Source organism: Rattus norvegicus, chromosome 2, assembly GCF_021556685.1.
Source record: "Rattus norvegicus strain SHRSP/BbbUtx chromosome 2, alternate assembly SHRSP_T2T, whole genome shotgun sequence".
Taxonomy (NCBI): domain Eukaryota; kingdom Metazoa; phylum Chordata; class Mammalia; order Rodentia; family Muridae; genus Rattus; species Rattus norvegicus.
This window is the reverse complement of record NC_141535.1, coordinates 70,786,422-70,810,260: the sequence shown is the minus strand read 5'-3', so window position 1 is coordinate 70,810,260 and position 23,839 is coordinate 70,786,422. Positions and strand designations below refer to the sequence as shown.

Below are 23,839 nucleotides of genomic sequence, written 5' to 3'. Positions count from 1 at the left end.
TTTTTCTACCTGAGCCTTTTCATTATTGCTATATAGCAAACCTACTAATGATTTTAGGTTAATTATGTGTCCTTATAAATTGTTGATACAGAAGTAATTTGACTTTTTCTTCTGTTTGTATTCCTTCTATTTCTTTTTGATGTATTGGTCTAGCTCTGATTTCAGGTATTGTATTGAATGATAATGAAGAAATAGGTCATGCATTTCTTTTCCATTCATCAGGAGAAATGCTATGACCACCCCTTCATTTAACATAATGTTGTTTAAGGTTTAGCCTTCCCCTACTCCTCATATGGGCATTGTGTTATGGAAGAGCTGGCACTAGAGCCCTTAGAGCAGGAGAGCTGACCCTGTCCCTAGCCAAGTTAAGCACTCGGAAGCATGGCTCCACACATTGAGGGCATTGTGGGTAAACTGGCCAGGAGGATAGGAGTGTGGGGGAGCTGGCCCTGACACTCATCTACTGGGAAGTGACATTGATGAGAGGGGTATACTCATCTCCCACCTTTCCCCTCATCACCTGCAGCAGATGGGAGAGCAAGTCCTGTGGTCATGAAGCCAAGACAGCTAACCCTGACCCTCATCAGTTGCAGTACTCAAAGAGTGATTCCTGCACCTCACCTGGGAAGCACAATAGAATTGACCCTGGTGGTGGGGGCAGAAGCAAGCTTGCCCTGAGTGCATGAGCTTAGGGGAGCTGGCCCTACTCTTGTGTGTCCTGAAGCACTGTGGGCAAGGAAGAAATGGCTCCATACTCTTGTCCCTTGACACCTAGCTATGGTCAAGCAGGAGAGCTGATGCCGAGGACATCAAAGAAGGAAAGCTAAATCTGCCCCCACCACACCACACTTACTGCTGCATTTGAAAAGTGGGCTCTGTACCTCACCTGGGCAGCATTAGGGGTTAAGATTAGGATTCAGGTTATGGGTTTACGGTTAGGTTATGGTTAGATTTTATGGTTAGGATTAGGGTTAGCTGGCTATAAATGTGGGGGGGTTTGATGAGTTGGCAACTTGGCGGCAACAAAAAGGTAAGAGTGCTTTCTCCTCCATTTCAACCTTGCCACTGGCAGAGGGCTCTGGAGAATTGGCCCCAATTGGTAATGAGAGCAAGAAAGCTGACTCTGGCCCTCACCATGTGCAGCACTTGGGCGAGCAGGCACTGGATATCACAATAGAGCTGGCCCTGAACATAGGTTTCTGGCCTTAATGATGTGAGCACAGGAGAGCCTCCCTACCCTTATCAGCTGGGTAGTTGAGTGATAGTGCTGACAAGGAAGAAGAAGCCTTCCTCCCTTCCCTTATCCCCAGCCACCTATGGCAATCAGGAGACCTGGCTCATGATAATGAAAGAATTAGCCATGTCCCTTACTGGCTGCAACACTCAGGAGAGTGGGCCTTGCCCATAGTTTGTTTGGGAGCTGGGTTGTGGGGTTTGCTGTTGAGCCTACCCCAAAAGAATGAGAGTTGAAGAACTGGTGGGATCATATACCTCCCAGGTCCAGATCCAGGCATTTGAATTGACCCACCCCAATATCTACCCAATCGATAAACTCCTGGAAGGTAAGAAGGGGGCCTGCCCTGCAGATCCAAATCTACAGGATCTCCAAGACAGAGGGTAACAAAAGGAATCCCAGTGAGGATCCAGTATTAGCAGTGTGGCAAAAGTCAGAAGCCTCAGACCAATCATTGCAATATTAACATTTAGAAACAAAGAACTGTGAACAAAACAATACACTGTGGAACACTAGGTAACACAACCACAGCTGTCACAGGGAGGATTTTTTTGTCTGTTTTTGTTTTTGTTTTTCTGTTTTGGGTGAGGTTGCAAGGGTGAGGGATGAGTACATGGGAAGGGGGATTGTGACTGGGGTACATGATAATACACACACACACACACACACACAAACACATGCACATATGAAAAAGTTTAAAAGAGAATGTTCCTATCTATAAGCTGATGACATAAACATTTAAAATTGCTAAGATATGCTTCTTCTATTTCTGTATTTTTAAGGATGTTTTAATTTTTATGTTAAACTACATTTGCATCTCTGGAACAAATCCCATTTGTTAACACTGATATAAGGTAAAATTTAGCTAGCTTAACTTTTATTGAAAGTGTTAGCATTCAGGTTCTTTAAGAGATTAGCCGCATTTTATTTTAGGGAGGAGTTATTGTCTGACTGCCTTTGCAAAAACAAAACAAAACAAAAAAAATCAGACAAATTCCTCCTCTTCCTATTTTATTATGTAGAAATTTGTAGTTAATAGCTGCTCTTTTGTAAATTCTGGTAGATTTCCAAAACAAATCGCCAGGGCCATAGTGTTTTTTAGTTAATGCACATTTCAATAATAATATGCTCCTATGGCTTGTTATATATATCTCTAACTTGTCTATATTTTCTTCATTTAAATTCAATAGGTAATATATATATCTAAAATTTTATGAATGTCTTCTAAATTTTCCAATTTATTTATTTTTTTATTAACTTGAGTATTTCTTATATACATTTCAAGTGTTATTCCCTTTCCAGGTTTCCGGACAAACATCCCCCTCCCCCTCCCCTTCCTTATGGGTGTTCCCCTCCCAACCCTCCCCCCATTGCCGCCCTCCCCCCATAGTCTAGTTCACTGGGGGTTCAGTCTTAGCAGGACCCAGGGCTTCCCCTTCCACTGGTGCTCTTACTAGGATATTCATTGCTAACTATGAGGTCAGAGTCCAGGGTCAGTCCATGTATAGTATTTAGGTAGTGGCTTAGTCCCTGGAAGCTCTGGTTGCTTGACATTGTTGTACTTTTGGGGTCTCGAGCACCTTCAAGCTCTTCCAGTTCTTTCTCTGATTCCTTCAACGGGGGACCTATTCTCAGTTCAGTGGTTTGCTGCTGGCATTCGCCTCTGTATTTGCTGTATTCTGGCTGTGTCTCTCAGGAGCGATCTACATCCGGCTCCTGTCGGTCTGCACTTCTTTGCTTCATCCATCTTGTCTAATTGGGTGGCTGTATATGTATGGGCCACATGTGGGGCAGGCTCTGAGTGGGTGTTCCTTCAGTCTCTGTTTTAATCTTTGCCTCTCCCTTCCCTGCCAAGGGTATTCTTTTTCCTCATTTAAAGAAGGAGTGAAGCATTCACATTTTGATCATCCATCTTGAGTTTCGTTTGTTCTAGGGATCGAGGGTAATTCAAGCATTTGGGCTAATAGCCACTTATCAATGAGTGCATACCATGTATGTCTTTCTGTGATTGGGTTAGCTCATTCAGGATGATATTTTCCAGTTTCAACCATTTGCCTACGAATTTCATAAACTCGTTGTTTTTGAGAGCTGAGTAATATTCCATTGTGTAGATGTACCACATTTTCTGTATCCATTCCTCTGTTGAAGGGGATCTGGGTTCTTTCCAGTTTCTGGCTATTATAAATAAGGCTGCGATGAACATAGTGGAGCATGTGTCTCTTTTATATGTTGAGGCATCTTTTGGATATATGCCCAAGAGAGGTATAGCTGGATCCTCAGGCAGTTCAATGTCCAATTTTCTGAGGTACCTCCAGACTGATTTCCAGAATGGTTTTACCAGTCTGCAATCCCACCAACAGTGGAGGAGTGTTCCTCTTTCTCCACATCCTCGCCAGCATCTGCTGTCACCTGAGTTTTTGATCTTAGCCATTCTCACTGGTGTGAGGTGAAATCTCAGGGTTGTTTTGATTTGAATTTCCCTTATGACTAAAGATGTTGAACATTTCTTTAGGTGTTTCTCAGCCATTCGGCATTCCTCAGCTGTGAATTCTTTGTTTAGCTCTGAACCCCATTTTTTAATAGGGTTATTTGTTTCCCTGTGGTCTAACTTCTTGAGTTCTTTGTATATTTTGGATATAAGGCCTCTATCTGTTGTAGGATTGGTAAAGATCTTTTCCCAATCTGTTGGTTGCCGTTTTGTCCTAACCACAGTGTCCTTTGCCTTACAGAAGCTTTGCAGTTTTATGAGATCCCATTTGTCGATTCTTGATCTTAGAGCATAAGTCATTGGTGTTTTGTTCAGGAAATTTTTTCCAGTGCCCATGTGTTCCAGATGCTTCCCTAGTTTTTCTTCTATTAGTTTGAGTGTGTCTGGTTTGATGTGGAGGGCCTTGATCCACTTGGACTTAAGCTTTGTACAGGGTGATAAGGATGGATCGATATGCATTCTTATACATGTTGCCCTCCAGTTGAAACAGCACCATTTCTGAAAATGCTATCTTTTTTCCATTGGACGGTTTTGGCTCCTTTTTCAAAAATCAAGTGACCATAGGGGGGTGGGTTCATTTCTGGGTCTTCAATTCTATTCCATTGGTCTATCTGTCTGTCTCTGTACCAATACCATGCAATTTTTATCATTATTGCTCTGTAATACTGCTTGAGTTCAGGGATAGTGATTCCCCCTGAAGTCCTTTTATTGTTGAGGATAGTTTTAGCTATCCTGGGTTTTTTGTTATTCCAGATGAATTTGAAAATTTTTCTGTCTAACTCTTTGAAGAATTGGATTGGTATTTTGATGGGGATTGCATTGAATCTGTAGATTGCTTTTGGTAAAATGGCCATTTTTACTATATTAATCCTGCCAATCCATGAGCATGGGAGATCTTTCCATCTTCTGAGGTCTTCTTCAATTTCTTTCCTCAGTGTCTTGAAGTTCTTATTGTACAGATCTTTTACTTGCTTGGTTAAAGTCACACCGAGGTACTTTATATTATTTGGGTCTATTATGAAGGGTGCCGTTTCCCTAATTTCTTTCTCGGCTTGTTTCTCTTTTGTATAGAGGAAGGCAACTGATTTATTTGAGTTAATTTTATACCCAGCCACTTTGCTGAAATTGTTTATCAGCTTTAGTAGTTCACTGGTGGAACTTTTGGGATCACTTAAATATACTATCATGTCGTCTGCAAATAGTGATATTTTGATCTCTTCTTTTCCGATCTGTATCCCCTTGATCTCCTTTTGTTGTCTGATTGCTCTGGCTAGAACTTCAAGAACTATATTGAATAAGTAGGGAGAGAGTGGGCAGCCTTGTCTAGTCCCTGATTTTAGTGGGATTGCTTCAAGTTTCTCTCCATTTAGTTTAATGTTAGCAACTGGTTTGCTGTATATGGCTTTTACTATGTTTAGGTATGGGCCTTGAATTCCTATTCTTTCCAGGACTTTTATCATGAAGGGGTGTTGAATTTTGTCAAATGCTTTCTCAGCATCTAATGAAATGATCATGTGGTTCTGTTCTTTCAGTTTGTTTATATGATGGATCACGTTGATGGTTTTCCGTATATTAAACCATCCCTGCATGCCTGGGATGAAGCCTACTTGATCATGGTAGATGATTGTTTTGATGTGCTCTTGAATTCGGTGCCAGAATTTTATTGAGTATTTTTGCGTCGATATTCATAAGGGAAATTGGTCTTAAGTTCTCTTTCTTTGTTGTGTCTTTGTGTGGTTTAGGTAAAAGAGTAATTGTGGCTTCGTAGAAGGAAATCGGTAGGGCTCCATCTGTTTCAATTTTGTGGAATAGTTTGGATAATATTGGTATGAGGTCCTCTATGAAGGTTTGATAGAATTCGGCACTAAACCTGTCTGGACCTGGGCTCTTTTTGGTTGGGAGACCTTTAATGACTGCTTCTATTTCCTTAGGAGTTATGGGGTTGTTTAACTGGTTTATCTGTTCCTGATTTAACTTCGATACCTGGTATCTGTCTAGGAAATTGTCCATTTCCTGAAGATTTTCAAGTTTTGTTGAATATAGGTTTTTATAGTAAGATCAGATGATTTTTTGAAATTCCTCTGAATCTGTAGTTATGTCTCCCTTTTCATTTCTGATTTTGTTAATTTGTACGCACTCTCTGTGTCCTCTCGTTAGTCTGGCTAAGGGTTTATCTATCTTGTTAATTTTCTCAAAGAACCAACTTTTGGTTCTGTTGATTCTTTCTATGGTCCTTTTTGTTTCTACTTGGTTGATTTCAGCTCTGAGTTTGATCATTTCCTGCCTTCTACTCCTCCTGGGTGTATTTGATTCTTTTTGTTCTAGAGCTTTTAGGTGTGCTGTCAAGCTGCTGACATATGCTCTTTCCTGTTTCTTTCTGCAGGCACTCAGCGCTATGAGTTTTCCTCTTAGCACAGCTTTCATTGTGTCCCATAAGTTTGGGTATGTTGTACCTTCATTTTCATTAAATTCTAAAAAGTTTTTAATTTCTTTCTTTACTTCTTCCTTGACCAGGTTATCATTGAGTAGAGCATTGTTCAATTTCCACGTATATGTGGGCATTCTTCCCTTATTGTTATTGAAGACCACTTTTAGGCCGTGGTGGTCCGATAGCACACATGGGATTATTTCTATCTTTCTGTACCTGTTGAGGCCCGGTTTTTGACCAATTATATGGTCAATTTTGGAGAAAGTACCATGAGGAGCTGAGAAGAAGGTATATCCTTTTGCTTTAGGATAGAATGTTCTATAAATATCCGTTAAGTCCATTTGGCTCATGACTTCTCTTAGTCTGTCTACATCACTGTTTAATTTCTGTTTCCATGATCTGTCCATTGATGAGAGTGGGGTGTTGAAATCTCCCACTATTATTGTGTGAGGTGCAATGTGTGTTTTGAGCTTTAGTAAGTTTCTTTTACATATGTAGGTGCCCTTGTATTTGGGGCATAGATATTTAGGATTGAGAGTTCATCTTGGTGGATTTTTTCCTTTGATGAATATGAAGTGTCCTTCCTTATCTTTTTTGATGACTTTTAGTTGAAAATTGATTTTATTTGATATTAGAATGGCTACTCTAGCTTGCTTCTTCTGACCATTTGCTTGGAAAGTTGTTTTCCAGCCTTTCACTCTGAGGTAGTGTCTGTCTTTGTGTCTGAGGTGTGTTTCCTGTAGGCAGCAGAATGCAGGGTCCTCGTTGCGTATCCAGTTTGTTAATCTATGTCTTTTTATTGGGGAGTTGAGGCCATTGATATTGAGAGATATTAAGGAATAGTGATTATTGCTTCCCGTTATATTCATATTTGGAAGTGAGGTTATGTTTGTGTGCTTTCATTCTCTTTGTTTTGTTGCCAAGATGATTAGTTTCTTGCTTCTTCTAGGGTATAGCTTGCCTCCTTATGTTGGGCTTTACCATTTATTATCCTTTGTAGTGCTGGTTTTGTAGAAAGATATTGTATAAATTTGGTTTTGTCATGGAATATCTTGGTTTCTCCATCAATGTTAATTGAAAGTTTTGCTGGATACAGTAACCTGGGCTGGCATATGTGTTCTCTTAGGGTCTGTATGACATCAGTCCAGGATCTTCTGGCCTTCATAGTTTCTGGCGAGAAGTCTGGTTTGATTCCGATAGGTCTGCCTTTATATGTTACTTGACCTTTTTCCCTTACTGCTTTTAATATTCTTTCTTTATTTTGTGCGTTTGGTGTTTTGACAAGTATGTGACGGGAGGTGTTTCTTTTCTGGTCCAATTTATTTGGAGTTCTGTAGGCTTCTTGTATGTCTATGGTATCTCTTTTTTTAGGTTAGGGAAGTTTTCTTCTATGATTTTGTTGAAGATATTTACTGGTCCTTTGAGCTGGGAGTCTTCACTCTCTTCTATACATATTATCCTTAGGTTTGATCTTCTCATTGAGTCCTGGATTTCCTGTATGTTTTGGACCAGTAGCTTTTTCCGCTTTACATTATCTTTGACAGCTGAGTCAATGATTTCTATGGATTCTTCTGCTCCTGAGATTCTCTCTTCCATCTCTTGTATTCTGTTGGTGAAGCTTGTATCTACAGCTCCTTGTCTCTTCTTTTGGTTTTCTATATCCAGGGTTGTTTCCATGTGTTCTTTCTTGATTGCTTCTATTTCCATTTTTAATTCCTTCAACTGTTTGATTGTGTTTTCCTGGAATTCTTTCAGGGATTTTTGTGTCTCCTCTCTATGGGCTTCTACTTGTTTATTTATGTTTTCCTGGAATTCTTTCAGGGATTTTTGTGTCTCCTCTCTATGGGCTTCTACTTGTTTATTTATGTTTTCCTGGAATCCTTTCAGGGATTTTTGCGATTCCTCTCTGTAGGCTTCTACTTGTTCTCTAAGGGAGTTCTTCACGTCTTTCTTGAAGTCCTCCAGCATCATGATCAAAAATGATTTTGAAACTAGTTCTTGCTTTTCTGGTGTGTTTGGATATTCCATGTTTGTTTTGATGGGAGAATTGGGCTCCGATGGTGCCATGTAGTCTTGGATTCTTTTGCTTGGGTTCCTGCACTTGCCTCTCGCCATCAGATTATCTCTAGTGTTACTTTGTTCTGCTATTTCTGACAGTGGCTAGACTGTCCTATAAGCCTGTGTGTCAGGAGTGCTGTAGACCTGTTTTCCTCTCTTTCAGTCAGTTATGGGGACAGAGTGTTCTGCTTTCCGGCGTGTGGTTTTTCCTCTCTACAGGTCTTCAGCTGTTCCTGTGGGCCTGTGTCTTGAGTTCACCAGGCAGCTTTCTTGCAGCAGAAAAGTTGGTCTTACCTGTGGTCCCGAGGCTCAAGTTCACTCGTAGGGTGCTGCCCACAGGCTCTCTGCAGTGGCAGCAACCAGGAAGACCTGCGCCTCCCCTTCCCGGAGCTTCAGTGCACCATGGTTCCAGATGGTCTTTGGCTTTTTCCTCTGGCGTCCGAGATGTGTGTGCAGAGAGCAGTCTCTTCTGGTTTCCCAGGCTTGTCTGCCTCTCTGAAGGTTTAGATCTCCCTCACATGGGATTTGGGTGCAGAGAACTGTTTATCCGGTCTGTTTCCTTCAGGTTCTGGAGGTGTCTCAGGCAGGGGTCCTGCCGCTCCTGGGCCCTCCCCCACGGGAGCCCAGAGGCCTTATACAGTTTCCTCTTGCACCAGGGATGTGGGCAGGGGTGAGCAGTGTTGGTGGTCTCTTCTGCTCCGCAGCCTCAGGAGTGCCCACCTGACCAGACGGTTGGGTCTCTCTCTCTCACGGGGTCTGGGAGCAGAGAGCTGCTGCGGGCCGGGATCCGCGGTTTTCAATTTTCCAATTTATTAGAATATATTTTTATCGTTTTTTATTTTTGAGGTAAATATGGTTGCATAAATTCTTCCTTCCCTTTTATATATTCCTTAATATATCCCTCCTTTATCTCTTTTTTTGTTAGATATTTCTACACACACACACACACACACACACACACACATTAATACAACCTGCTCAACTTGTGTGATGTTATTTGTATATATGTTTTCAGGTTTAGCACTCAGTATCACATAGTCAATTGGTGTGTTATTTCCTTGGGAAGACTATTCTCTTGCTCTCAGCAAACTTAATTGTCAGTAGTTCTTTGTGTAAGTTTGAGACTCCTTGTGCTTTCCCTCGTTAAAATATTAAGTCCATTTCCTTTTTCATTTCAATACTTCTGATCTACCCTTGTTGTTTTGATTTTGTCTATATGTCCTATCTATTGGAAATATTAGAGCATTATAGAAGCTAGTATTGTGTTGAGTTCAACCAATGTAGTCACATTCAGTAGTGTCCATCAAACCAAGTCCAATGCTCAATGGATAAGTGTTTACTATTTTTGTAGCCACTGGCTGATGAAGAATTCCTTTAATATGAAGTGATCTTCATTGTCATTCAAAAGCAAATTCTTCAGGATTTGTGTGACTATACCTTCTTTTCTTCTATTTCTGCCTGCATGTGGATTACACAGGAGCACTTCCTCCCTGGGATATTTTAACATGGCTTCTGGGGTGAAGCTCAGGGCTTCCTTCTGACTTGACAAACACATTACTGAATTATCTCCACAGTCCTTGAGTTTGCTTGCCATCATATTACTGACTTCTCTGGCATTTCATGCTATAAGTGATTTCCCATGAAAGCCAAGGTTAAAAATACAAAATAGAGTCATGAGAGAAGAGTTCAAGATGCTGTGACATCACAAAATCACTGACACTGATAAAGGTGGAGAGAGCAGCATAGAAGAGTGTTTACTAGGATTTACTGTTGATCTAACACAGGTTCATTTACACATGGAATTTCTCAGAAGCTTAAAGAAAACCTCCCAGGATGATAGACCGTAAGCAGGAGGAGACACATAGCCTTTGCACTAACTTCCTTCACCCATCAAGAGATTTTTTTTGCATGTGTGCTCCCTCTTCTCCCACCCAGAGGATTCTTGTCTAGGCTGAGTTCCTATAATATTGTGGAATATTCCAATCCATAAAGCAGAAAAGTGGCATATGTGCCCCATTGAGAGGAAATCAATAGTCAAGGGACAGGCAATCTGCACTCTCAAACTGCTCATTGTTATTCAGACATCTGTGTCCATGGAGTTAAAAAGCTGAAAGCTGGTAGATATAAAACTGCAGACAACTGGAAACTGGTGAGTTGTTAAAAGGCAAGAGACCAGTTGATTTAAGATGAATGACTAGGAGAAGCTAATTTGTTTCAAGATCCATCTTCTAATGGCATTGAATCCCTCTTGTGGAAGGAAATGTTTACAAGTTGCTACTGTAAAGTTCAAGCAAGTGGTATGAACTCAGAGAAGTGGGGGGTGGGGCAAGTAAGAGAAGCAAAGGCCTCAAGTGGCGAGATGGGGACACCAACTCTGACACAAAACCTTCAATCCGCAATTAGTTCTGCCTGCAGAGTGGTCTGGGAATGGAGCTGAGCAGAATCCTGGTCAAAGAGACAAGAGAGACTTCAGCCAGCAACTTATGTGAGCAGATGTAGTATGCCACAGGGAAGCATAAGGTAGAGCTCTCGAGGTGGAGTCCTGAGATGGCAGGAGAAGAATTATCAGAGGAACCAGAGGGATCGGGAACACAAGAACAGATCCCATAGAATCAGCAACTCGCGGAGGTCAGACAGCCTGTATGGGTCTTACCTGGGTCCTCTGCATATATGTTAGGGCTGAGAAGGTTGCCATTCCTCTGGAAATCCTAACTGTGGGAACAAGGGCTATCCCTGACTGTTTTGCCTACTGGTGGGACCTTTCCTCTGCTGGGCTGACTTGTCCAGCTTTGTAGTGATAGTACACGTTTAGTCTTATTGAAGTGTGTCAGTTTTGCCTTCTATGGTTGTTATCCCTGGAAGTGTTGCTCTTTTGTGAAGGCGGTCAGAAGAGGGTGGATCTGGGGCACAGGGGAGGTGGAAGGAAAAGACTGGGGGTTGGAAAGGAAGGAGATCAGTGATGTAGTATATGAGAGAAAGAAAAAAGCCAGAAAAGGAAAAAGACTAGGTAATTAAATATGCAAAAAGAAATATACAAACCAGAAGCAATTGGAAATTAGGTGAACATAATGACAATAATGGGAAATGTATTTGTGAAATAACATTTTTCTCTGTCTGCCAGGATCCCATCTAGTTTTCTCCAATGGAGTGTCACCGGGTGTGTCAACTGCAGTCCTGGGCAGGCCCAACATCCAAACGGGCCAACCCAAAATGAACTCCATGCTGGGTTTCCTTACAGACTTTTGTGTTGTTTGTATGTTGTTTTGTATTATTTGTTCCCTTTTGCTTTTTGCTTGTTTGTTTTTGTCTCATTTGCCTTTTGCTTGTTTACTTTGATTTTCAGTTTTTGTGGTTGTGTAAGTTATATTTTGTTTTTGTGTGAGTTGTTTTTGGTTTGGTGGGGTGAGGTATATAGATGGATGCGTAGGAAGCTTGGGAACTGAGAGTGTGGGGTAAGGGAAAAAACAGGATCAAACATTGTGTAAAAAAATTTTAACACAGCATATATAATATACCTTGACACATCAAGTGATACGTCTCTTCTAGTGTATATTATTGTATGCAAACTATGGGATATGAAGATTGTGATTGCTTATCAAGACTAAAAATTCAAAGTATTATGTGACATATCAATTTGCCTAGGAATAAGTAAAGTCTAAAATATCTTTACTTTTGCTCTCGGCATTTTCTCTCTTTCTTAACCTTTGGAATATTTAAGGTTCTTAAAAAAGAGTAAGTCCAAGGAAGACATTGAAGTGTCTCAGCCTTTCATTTGCTCCCTAGAGGCAGTTTTGCTAAAGAATAATGGTTTTGTTTTGTTTCCTAAACTAGGTGTGCAAATGTACTGAGCCACCAAGCAGTCTGCCTACCGGAGCTGGTCCTCGGCCCCTGACACACACAGCAGAGGATTGTCTGGTCTCAGAGACAGGGGAAGGAAGAACAGGATGAGGAAATGTGGGAGAGAGAACTGAGAGACAAGGCAGTGGCTGAGTTGTAAAACTTTAAAAAAAGAAAGAAAGTTCTATAAAATACCTGTATCAAAACAGCTGTACATCCTGTGCCTACATATCTTATATGCTGTTATGTATGGGCAAAATGATGCAAAGACTACATAAAATGATGCATTCTAATTATTTCACACAAAAAAGTATGTATGCAAAATAATATTGGATGCAATTCAACACACACCTGAAGTACAACATAATTAAATTATTTTAACTCATTACATTTAAAATATTTAATAACTTAAATTGACTTATAATAATATTGCTACAACAATTTAAGAACTAGGTTTTCATTTAATTACTGAATAAATGAATTATAAAATAATTTAATGCTGTTGAAAGCAGATACACATATTTCTTCCTTTTCTTTTTCCCACTTCTTTTTCTTTTGCTGTTCTAAATGGTACATTTTGCATTCCTGATTTCCTTCTAACAGAGGTCCTGACAATTAACTAATCCTACAGTAAAGGTTAGTAACATACATTTCTAAAGAGTGAATAAGATTTAAAACAAAAACAAAACCAGTACTATTCAAGATTAAGGGCCACTAAAATAAATGCTTCCCAGATACAGGGAACAAAAGTTATCTGTTCGATTTGAATCAGGTTTAAAGCAACAGCAGTACACACCTGAATTTCATGTAAAATGTCACACCTTCTTAAGGACACACATTCAAATCACACTGAAATCTATTCAGGCTCTTAAAACAGAGCAAAAATAAGCACACACATACATTTTTTCACACCTATGCATCACATTTGCACTGCTTATAATAAATCACAAGACCTCTGAGGTGTATTTTCATGAGCATTTACTTCATTGAAACATCTGAAAATTTATAGTGGGCTTGGTCGGGCTATCTCATGTTTCTGAGATGAATTGGCGTGGAAAGAACTTATACTCTGGATGGGCTGGTTTCCAGTGCTCTTTGCTGTGACTTGTGTGGTATGAATTATGTGTCTCTACATTTGGCAATAGTATACACAGAACTTGAGATAGATGTTTTGAAATATCTGGTTTTACATTACTGGCAGAGAGGATATAGGAATTTAAAGCAAAGTGGTACCTGCTTTTCTAGGGTAAGTGATTAGGGAATTCTTATGTTTAATACTGACAAACCAAACAAATATATAAAAATAATGACTATGAAATTATTATGGCATTATTTTCTAGAATCTTAATTTGTACATACCTCATTTTTTAGATTTAATTATGTTGTTATTTTGCAGGTATGGTATGTATGTATGTATGTATGTATGTATGTATGTGTGTGTGTTTTGCATGCAGGTATATATGTATGTGTACTAAGTGAGGTCAGAAGAGGGAGTTGAATTTTCTAGGCCTGGAATTAAAGACCATTGTGAGGTTTCATGCCAGTGCTGTGATTTGAACCCAGGTCCCTTGCAAGAGCAATGAGTGTTCATAATTTGGGCACGCAATCCAAACTCTAAAATGGATATCTATGCAACATGCATCAGTGTCTGGCCACCTTAGAACAAGAATTGCCATGGTGATATTTGTGCCCTCCTTTATCTATAGCAATATTCATTGGCATTGTGGTAAGTGAGGAATTGAATTAAGATTACAACAGTGGGTAACAGTTGTTAGTTCTCTGATATTCTCTTAATTTTCTAAGGCTGAACAGAATAAAAGAGTAGAGCATAACTAATTCTTTAATATTTCATTCAATTTGTCACTTTCTTCTTAGAATTTATCAAAGAAAAGAAAGTAAACGAAAGGGGATTAAAGGATAAACTACATGAACTTTTGAAGTTGTAAGATAAAACAGAAGTCTAAGTTATATATTCAATAGGCCTTTCTATTTGACCATACATGCTCTGCGCCCTGCTTTTCAGGCATTCATTTATCTTAAGGAATTCCTTTATCTTTCTGTTCTTTGAGGGCCTTTTGTTAATCTGAGGACAGGTGATTTTTCTCAGAATACTCGATCTTCATAAGTAGCCAAGTTCAGACTCCCACTAAATATTTTCATCACCTTAATATTTTGGTTACCACAATATTGTCCTTTCTAAACAGTAAAAGAAAAACATTTAAGTGTAACAAACTAGGCTGATAATTTGTAATTATCATATGAAAGTCATTCAGCTCTACTATAAAATATAAGATAATAAAATAGTATAAAATATAAGATAAAATAACAATATTTATATTATTATATGATTTATATATGCATATGTCATATTTTTAACAAAAAGAAAATCAGCCTAAATATATTAATAAGATTTACACAGAATTCTTCCTCATAGAGAAGCAAAATATTTTATTTTATGAACAAATAAGAATATTTGTTCAATTTTTTTATCGTTTTTGAGAATTTTATAGAATACACGACTTTATCAAATCCATCCCTTCCCTATCCTTTCTACTTCTTCAATATGAGCACATCTCAGTAAGGTATTCATAGAAGAAGAGGTTCTGAATTAAAAAGAAGAATTGGGAGAGACACAACAGGAGTTAGAGAGATAGGAGAGGAATGGATATGAAAACTTAACACTGGAAAATAAATTAGATATTTACAAAATAAAACATGATCAAACATATGTCAAGTCTTACATTTGAACCCAAAGTACCTAATCCAAGACTTTCATCTTGGAATTTCAATATAATACATTTTCTTTTATTTTACCTTATTCTATCTACTTATATCTTCGTGTTAGATAGCATCAAGATGAGGAATGTAAGTCAAATCCAAACAGAAAAGAACATGATATGGATGTTTTGTACTTTAAATTACAGGCTTGATAGTTACATGATTAATAACAAGGTACACAGGAGCGATAACTTTAAAAATACTGATGAATTTTTATACATTTCTTTGAATATGGTATATCTGGTTTGGCAAACACAAATATGTTTTACATGTAGATAAAAGGAAAAACTTGCTTATATCATTCATTCTGGAGAGATCTATCATGGCATATGTGTTTGGTGGTCTTTTCTGTTTGAATATTGCCTGTGGTCAGGCTCTATTACTCAAACATGGTGCACTCACTAAGGTTGGTGTTACATTACTGAGCACATTTACTGCAGAAAACCTCAGGTGCCCATTCAATGAGTACATACTTTTCTGATACATATTTTTTTAATTTGTACAGATATTAACATTATACATTTGAAAATTCTGCAGACCACTTGATAAGTATACACAGGTTAGCACCAGGTCACAACAAGGAATTTTTCTAGTACAGGCTTTGGGGAGTCATGAACCATTTTATTTTCAAAGTGCGTGACTGAGCCTAAAGGGATTTCCAAAAGCCTATTGGCTTGCTTCTCCTGGCTGCATTCACACTCTTCAGACTGTTTTGTTTTTGTGGTTGCTACATGTAGCACTGAAACACTGAGGCTGATGTGGCTCTCCAAAGGCAAGGTATCTCTGTGGCATCCATTCAAATGCATTGTTTCACTTGGGATGTATTTTAAGAAAGGGCAGATGGTAGCATTTCCCAGAACATCTGTTACCCATCATTCTTTCACAGAGCAACCCAGATGCTGTTGACAACTAGTATGTAAATCATGCTGACAATTTGTTCAATGTCTTTCCTGCTGAGACTGAGGTTGTCCTGGTAAGGCCATTTATCAGATGTAGAAGACACAGGGTCCCACAAGAACAGCTCCGACTGTGTTTTGACCAGGGAACAATAGCAGACATTAAATCAAAGGAACAATCTATATACCTTGAACTTATCTCCACTCTACCTCAAAGATTTCCTTTCCCTTGTTTCTTACACTTATCCCAAGATACACATGAGATATTAAATGTTCCACAGAATAAAACATGCAAAATTGCTTCCTGATACGTGTCTTAAGCTTGTTTTATTATTATTTGTTAGGGGCAATCATTTTTTTGACCTTGCATTTTAAAACTACTTTCATCTCAGGAAAATGACATATAAGAGGTAAATTATGCATACATTGCTGTATAAATGTCAGATTTTTAAGTTTGAAAATGCCTGCTATAAAATATTAATGATATTGAAAGAAAGTTGATTTACCATCCATTGCAGTCTGCTATATATTATATATCTTATTCTAATTTGTACCTTGTATCAGACTTCATTTTATACAATTGTAATAAGACAACAAAAAGAAAAATATAATTATTTCTTTAATTAACCTTCCTTTGTGAGTGATAAGCCCAAACCATTGGTATTTATTAGATGATTATAGCTTTTCTAAACGAATTTAATTAGACTATAATACCAGTTATGAAAGAACAAAAATGTCTAATTAAACTTGAAAGTATCTGAGCTTATGAAGGCACCATAGACATTAATCTTCCTGTTAAAAATAATGAAAATGAAAACAAAAAAATGTATTAGGCAAAGTAAATATGAACTTTGCATATCAAATAACCATTTAATTTGCAAGGTAAATAAACTTTACTTTGGGATGTAAATTAATCTGCATTTGAAAGTAATTTCTCTGACAAATACTATGTTATGCAATTATAGATTAATCAAAACTTCCAGAAAATATGCTGTTAAGAGATTCTTGGTTTATGTTGTATTTATATAACTTTGCCAATTATAACATTTGCATAAAATATGATACATATACAAATGTAAAACTGCAAAGTAATAAATAGCATTCTATTCCTCAATTTACTAAAGTTGGCTCTCAATATGAATAATCATTTTTATAATAAATATCCTTACGATATGTTTACTGTAAGTTTTGTCATATGCTACAGCAGCTTTTTTAACTTCCTGTACAGAATTAGGAGGAAATGCATGTGCCTTTTTTGAAAGAGCATTTTAGTCTTCTTTTTAAATTGAATTTTTATAAAAATAAAAACACTGCAACTTCAAAACACTGGTCTGAAAACAGAAAAATGCATCACTGTGGCCCGTTTGCTTTGTACAAAACAGTGTGATTCCAATTCAAAACTAGTAAGGTCACAGGCCATTGAATGAAGCAGATGTACACATGTCTGCACTACATGGGGCTAATGTTACACAAAAATATGTGATTAAAACCTGAGAGGAAATAGGTACCATCATAGTAAAAGCACATTTTTAATTTCAGTGTGTGGAAAGTTTGAAATTAACTATCAATTAAACAGTTCAGAGGAAACTTAACTGGAAAGAGATCATTCCCAGAATCAAAAAGATGAGGATTCTCAGAGGTTCACAGGAGTTTGGCGTCTTAATTGGCTCTGACCTTTCTATACCAATTTTTAGTACACACTTCAAGATTCAGACAATCGTGTCTCAACAGAATGAAATCACTATATGAAGGTGTAACTTAAAATTTGGGTAAAGAAAATAAAGCACAATGAACATCAACTCAACGTGTGTACCCAGGAGTTGGAAAGTCTAAGTTTCCCTTAAAGAGTAGTTGACGCCACAATTTTTAAAACCTATAAATAATCAGGGGCCAAACCGCTATATTAAAACAGATTCTCTGACAAATCAAATCCTTGAAGTTTAAATGTATATTTTCTTCCACTTTAGATATAAGACATTCATTCTTTATCTTGGCTCCTCCCTGGCATTCGTAAGTTTCCCTATTATAGAATTCTTAACAATCTACCTTTGCTTCATTTCCCTGGTGCCACATGCTGACATCTTAAGTCTCCAGTTTGATTACTGCATAATGTTAGCACACCTGCTACCCACTGTTTAGGTTGGTCTAGTTTACTTTAGCTTAACTTAATTGAGTTTAGTTTAGTTTAGCATAGTTTGATTTTTAAGTGATACAAATCTATTAATAACAATTCTTTGTCTAATACTGTTAAATATCAGTTGCATTTAAATATTAACAACCTGTCCCAGAACTGAGGGATATTTTCCCATGTAGAATGTCTGAGTTTAGATACAGTCTTGTTTAGAAGATTCCTAAAAAGGATTGGAGTATGAATTTATCTTTAATTTGTATTTACCACACTTAATTAGTAACATATATGCCTAAAATTGTTATATCATAATTAAGTTAAAAAATATTAGTTTTTGAAAACTCTCAAGTAAATTTAAGAAAGAAATGTTTAGAAACTTTTACTGTACATTTACTTTGTAGGTCTATTCATTATCCCAAAGGATATTAAAGACAAGAAGCCAAGTCAGGTTTATATTATTAAAGCAGATTTTAAATAAAAAACATCACTTTATATTATTACACACATATTCTAATCATATACATATATACTATATACATATTCTAATCACATATATGTATCAAAGTATTTAATGAGTTTAAGTAAGCAAATGTAAAAGTTAAAACAGCATTCACCGTACTTATTTGCACTGTCCAGGTTTCGTCAAGGCAGTCTGCTTTGCATAGTTCACAAAAGGGGACGACTTGCAAAAGAAGAAACTGTATAAAATAACTGAATTGAAACTCTTTCCTCACAAGTACTTTTTAAAAGACCTTGTGGATCTATTTGCTAAAATAAAAATCGTTATGCCAGTCTCTTACGTTTGCCAAAACTTATGATGTGACTTATTAACTTTCACACTGTGATTTTAACAGCAAACCGTAGATACCTCCCTCCTCATATTTACATTAGAGAGGCTCACTGTTTTAGGATCATAAAAAGCATTATATGAAGGACTCGTGCTTTCATTTTACCTGACAACTTTATTAAGTACCAACACTGAGAATGATAATGGATGTGGAAAGCATTTAAATGCAAGCTCTCCTTTGCACCTGGATTCACCAGCAGCTTTCATTAGTAAAAGTACAAAATTTCAGGAGCTAGAGGGCATAAGTTATTGATCAAACTTGACCTCAATATCAGTTCTTATATGATTGTTAGATCATCTCTCAAAAATTTATTTAGCTGCATATCATTTGGTTTGGATGTGTGCTGCATTTTTCTAAATAACAAAATAGTTTTGTCTTGTTGATTCAGGTTAATTGAAAGCATTTGTTTTTCTTTTCTTTTTCAATCCAATTAATAAGATATAATTGCCCACCTAGATAACATACAGTTTGCCCATCTAGACACACAAAGTCCTGTATACACCATCCCTTAAGAATATTTATATAAACCTGTAAATGTGCAGAGAGGAATCATAACATCCACCTCCTTGTTCTCTGGGCTTCTCTCTCTCAAGTCTCCTCCTCTCTCTAAAACTTTTTCTCCTGCCCATCCTTCCTTCTCATCCAATGGCCTCGTTCTATCTTGTACCTGCCTTCACTTGTATGACATCATCCTACATTTTACCCTTTGTCTAATTAAAACAAAAAAAACAAAAAAAAAACTTTTACCTCAAATATAAGCACAACTATTATCATTAAAAGCATAAAATATACCTAACATACCTAACACCTAGTCCAACACTTTATCAGTTAAACAGAACACTTAGTTATCCATTTTAGCTTAAGAAAAGTTTAAAAGTTATTATATCCTGGCTAGATTGTACACTATCTGATAGCTTTCTAATAAAATAGGTATTTTCAAAGTTAAACAACCTGATAGGCCATGAGACTATAATCAGTCTTCAACCCTGTCAGAAATCTGAGAATGATCAAATATCTATAAACATAGGAAACATACCATGGCTTCCAGAACTGAGAGGTTGTAGCGACAAATCTCCACTAGCACAGTCCTCTGTTAACAACATGTGAGTGCAAATCTTCAGCCTTTTGGGCCAAAATCAACTGACAGACTCTCAAAATGCAGAAACCTCATAGGGCTGACAATTCTGGTTCAGTAGCGATTATCAGTCAACAACTATTCTGCATAAAGTGTACCTTTCTGGACTGTATTAGTCTGAAGACAAAATGGGCAATTTCTGCCCTGTGGCTGCCCAGCCACAAGGTATTGCCTCACCTGGAGTAGAGATGCTCAATTTCTTCATTAAATCTGCTAAAGGGGAACTGTTAGGAGCAGTTATGTCTTAACAAAAGATAAATAACTTTAAATCTCATTTTTTGTGGATTTCTCACATTTCTGAAATCCTTCTATCTATATAAGGTAATCTGGACTATTGTCCATTAACTTATCTTATTATATTACATTGAAAGTACTCTAACAAACTAAGTGCCACGAATTTGCTATTTGGCCCTTAACACACATGTGTAATCAACTCAGAAGTTTGTCATGGCTTCAATAGAAAGACTGGCCCTAAACATTGTACTTATAATTTTTTTAACAAATAAATTCAATACCAAAATAAAGCAATGATTTTAGCTTAGTTACCAAATGAGATTATGTCTGTACAACTAAATCTAACTAATTCCCCCTTGCTAAATTATGACCATTTCTAAATTATTCATAAAAACAACCTTAGAATAACCACTTTCAGACCCCCCAAAAGTCCAGCGAATTGGGGCCATGACTCTTCAATAACTTCTTCAAGCTCTATGCAGGTGTTGAGATATACGTGGGGGTTAGGGCATATGTAAAATGGTAGGTAGCCTGATGTGTCTGTCTTGACTGGACCCAGCTGAAAGTCTTTGAAACCAAGAATCCAAGTAGGTACATTCTGTAAAATATAAGTCTCATGCCAAAAGTTTAGAGTAGAGATATCTTATTGTTTCATTCTCTTGAATCCAGTTTTTCAGGAAGTCTCCTGTGATCAAATCTAACCAATATTACTCTGTAAAGTGTTCTGAGCCTAATTACAGAAACAAAAAGATAAAATTTTTCTCCCAAAATACTGTGTTCCTTAGTCTGTAACCAGAAAAGCTTGTATCGTGCACTCTCTCCCAGAGTAATAATATAGCCATAAAACTCAAAGTCACACCCATTATGAAGATTAAAGAATTTAAAAAGAAGAAGTATGCTAAACAATAGTGTTAAACAGTGACCCTGTTAGGCTTTTCTAATCTGTCATATCAGGAAATTAACGTAAAATTCCTATGGAGCTCACCTTAAGAGAATCTGAGATTCCTATTTTGGTAAATATCAAAAATAACCACAAACCCTCACTAGCTGGCATAAACGAGCCATATGGCCTTTAGTGGGGTAATTCATAAAACAAATTAAACATCTTTTATCAATTCTAATATCAATAAATGAGTAATTTATCAAACCAGGACTTTAGCCCAAAATTAATCGATCTGTCAAGCTCTCTACCTAGAGCCTCAGATTATTATTTATTAATAACTTCTATGATATATGTCTGCATTCACTTTGCCTGGTGTTACAGACTTTTATCACAACTCTCTATTTGGAGTCAGTGACGAATTTTCCTTATGTTCTGAACCATGGATGAAAATACCCATGTGATTCGGGTAATCTTTTTACTCTCTTCCTCTTAAAAACAAACTTAATCACCTTCTAATAATACTTATCATTAAGAAGTAGCTTGTCTAATTAGGATTTTAACCCAAAATTTCCATAGAGCCCACGTTAGAAGGAATATGAATATCCTGAAAGACTTTCTAACCAACTTTCTTTAAAAAAAAAAGCAGCTTTAAATCTCTACCTTTCTGAGTTGCAACTACTTATCACACAGGAGGGGGTGTACAGCCTGCCAGCCAAGGATGTTTCTGTGTTTCTTTGTTTAAAGTTCCTGCACTTGAGATATCACTTGACTCAACATGGTGCTGGCCTCCTCAAACTTAGAAAATAAAACTTTCTCTTAACTCTTAGGAATACTAGTGGATTCTCACCCACCATATTGGTTTGCCATCTGTTGCCATAAAATTAAAAATTTAAAATGCTGTCCTTTGCCCTGCATTAGATCCGGCACCTCAGTGCCCCAAGATATTTGGTAGATATCTTCATCTCAGTCAGCAAGTTTCTCACCTGCTGTGCTCCATCCCATATCACACTGGTAATGGCTGCTCTCTGAGCCTGGCAACAATCTCTCACCCATCTATTTCCCAAGGCAGGTTGCCACCATGCCAGAAATATACATCCCAGTTCCATGGCAGACTTGTGTCTCCAGCCACCACATACTTTCTTGAACTTAAATTCCCACATGAAAGAACACAAAATACAATAAACTCTGCTCCAATTGATAAGATATAATTGCCCACCTAGACATACAAAGCCCTGAACATATCCATCCTTTAAGAATATTCATAACAACCTGAAAAGGTGCAGAGAATAATCTTAACATCTGCCTCCCTGTTCTCCAGGCCACCTCTCTTTTCGTAGATCGTAAAAAGCCAAGATAATTTACAAAAGACTGCATATAAGTTAAAGCATAAAATAAATAAAAAGGAAAACAAAACAAAACTTCTTCTTAATCATTAACTTTTATTTCAGAACTCAGATAAAATATGCTACTTTATTATTCAAGAATAACTCCTTTACTATAGAAACAAAATACTTGAAAAAAATTAATAAGATAGATTAAACACTTAGCCAGACTAAACAGAGGCCATAGGGTCAGTATCCAAATTAATAAAATCAGAAATGAAAAGAGGTACATAAAAACAGAAACTGAGGAAATTAAAAAAAAATCATCAGCTCCTACTACAAAAGACTGTACTCAACAAAACTAGAAAATATGGATGAAATGGATAATTTTCTAGACAGGTAACTGATACCAAAGTTAAATCAGGGTCATATAAGCAATCTAAACAGTTTCATAACCCCTAAAGAAATAGAAGACTTCATTAAAAGTCTCCCAACCAAAAAAAGCACAGGAGCAGCAAATGGTTTTAGTGCAGAATTCTATCAGACATTCAAATAAGACCTAATACCAATACTCATCAAACTGTTCCACAAAACAGAAACAGAAGAAACATTACCAATTTCTTTTATGAAGTCACAATTATGCTTATAACTAAACCACACAAATATCCAACAAAGAAAGAAAACTTCAGACTAATAATCTCTCTTATGAACATCGATGCAAAAATACTCAATAAAATTCTTGCAAACAGAATCCAAGCACACATCAAAACAGTATCCATCATGATCAAGTAGGCTCCATCCCACTGATGCAGGGATAGTTCAGTATACAGAAATCATTGAACGTAATTCACTATATAAACATACTCAAAGGAAAAAAATATGATCATCTCATTAGGTGATGAAAAAGCATTTGACAAAATTCAAAACCCATACATGTTAAAAGTCTTTGAAAGATTAGTAATTCAAGACCCCTACTTAAACATAGTAAAAACAATATACGGCAAACCAGTAACCAACATCAAACTAAATGAAAAGAAACTTGAACCAAATATCAGGGACTAGAAAAGGCTTCCTACTCTCTCCCTACGTATTCAAAATAGTACTCAAAGTCCTATTGAAAGCAATCAGACAACAAAAAGAGGTCAAAGGGAAACACACTGGAAAGGAAGAAGTCAAATTGTCACATTTGCAATGATATGGTAAAATACATAAGTGACCACAAAAGTTCCAACAGAGAATTACTAACCCTGATAAAAAACAGCAAAGTGGCTGGATATAAAATTAACTCAAACAATGATTAGACTTCCTATACTTAAAGGATAAACAGGGTGAGAAGAAAATTAGGGAAGCAACACCCTTCCCAGTAGTCACAAACAATATAAAATACCTTGGTTTGACTTTAACCAAACAAGTAAAAAATTTGTATGACAAGAACATCAAATCTCTCAAGAAAGAAATTGAAGATCTCAGAAAATCAAAAGATCTCACATGCTCATGGGTTGGCAGGAATAATACAGTAAAAAAGGCCATTTTGCCAAAAGCAAAACTACAGATTCAGTGCAATCCCCAT

At 37.1% G+C, this 23,839-nt stretch overlaps 1 long non-coding RNA gene across 1 annotated transcript in view; it reads left to right on the top strand.

Annotated features, from left to right (window-relative positions):
* LOC102553734 (uncharacterized) overlaps positions 1-12,259 on the top strand; it is a 39,481-nt gene extending 27,222 nt beyond the window's left edge. Inside the window, exon 3 of the long non-coding RNA XR_015671186.1 lies at positions 12,040-12,259. This is a non-coding gene — a long non-coding RNA (uncharacterized LOC102553734). The remainder of the gene's footprint in view (positions 1-12,039) is intronic.
* Positions 12,260-23,839: the final 11,580 nt, after the last annotated feature.